The 1,061-nt window shown below is 53.9% G+C and overlaps 1 non-coding gene across 1 annotated transcript; it reads right to left on the bottom strand.

Moving 5' to 3' along the window:
- Window positions 1-969: 969 nt before the first annotated feature.
- Window positions 970-1,061, bottom strand: TRNAY-GUA (transfer RNA tyrosine (anticodon GUA)). The gene is given in 2 exon segments: window positions 970-1,005; window positions 1,025-1,061. It is a non-coding gene; the product is annotated as a tRNA-Tyr (tRNA).

Here is a 1,061-nt window from a genome sequence, read left to right as displayed (position 1 = left end):
GCAAGGTGTGTTTACCACCATGGTAGAGAGGGTGAGCAGTCATTGCTCTTTCAAAGGAACAAAAGCCCACCTGCAGCCAGAAGAACTGGTGTGAAGACATGTGAAATGAAGTTCACCAACGGCCACCGCCCTGTCTTCATACTGACAGCCAACCTGAATGGGCCCCTGAAGTTCTCATGGTGACCATCAAGGCCCACTGAGAGCCCTGCTCTCTTTTGCTCTTGCCAGTGTCAGCCTCCCTCCGTACAGGAGGAAAGTTGGCATGGGCTTGGAAAAGCTCAGGGTAGAGTTCCCTCCCACAGCTGGGTAAAGCACAGTGGAAAGACAGTTTCCTGTCTCTGTAGGCCTCTGTATTTATAAGCCATTTGAGTGACCAGGAAGGAGACCTACAGTGGGAAAAAAAAAAAAACCCTGAAGTACCCGCACACAGACAGGCAGAGAGATAAGAGACAGAGTCCGAGGTTGGGCTAGACAGAAGTGAGACAGTAAGCATCCTAGGAGGAAGCTGAGAAGGGGACTGAGACAGAGATTGGGGGGGGGGGGTGTCAAGAAAGATGCCGTGGTTGTCCAGGACTCCAGTGATGGCCTGTGTGCTTCTCAATCTCCAGTGGCTTGTCCTGGGCAGCTCCTGTTTGCCCACTTCTTCGGCAGTCTGTTTAGCAAACCAGTAGTGGTGGATCATGGAGCTGGAGCACTGGGTGCATAAAGGGGAAAAGGGCATGGAAGGACCGGGCTGGCTGGCTAGGACTGCTTGATAAAGCATGAGTAACAAGCAGGCTGTTTTTGAGCTGCAGGGCACAGGTCTGGTAACTGCAGAGAGATGGTGCAGGTGTGTTCCCTGGGCGCTGCACACACACAGCTGTAGGAGTTCCTCCCGGAAAGTGATTTCCTGGCTTCAGCCTGTGTTGCTCGGCCTCTGGCACTAGCGGGTGGAGACCTTCATGGGGACCGGCAAAAGCATCAGGCACCTCCTTCGAGCCGGAGTCGAACCAGCGACCTAAGGATGTCCACACACGTGTCTAGTCTACAGTCCTCCGCTCTACCAGCTGAGCTATCGAAGG

The sequence above is a fragment of the Mustela lutreola genome, chromosome 7, assembly GCF_030435805.1.
Source record: "Mustela lutreola isolate mMusLut2 chromosome 7, mMusLut2.pri, whole genome shotgun sequence".
Taxonomy (NCBI): Eukaryota; Metazoa; Chordata; class Mammalia; order Carnivora; family Mustelidae; genus Mustela; species Mustela lutreola.
The sequence above is the reverse complement of the archived record's forward strand: the minus strand, read 5'-3'. Positions and strand labels throughout refer to the sequence as shown.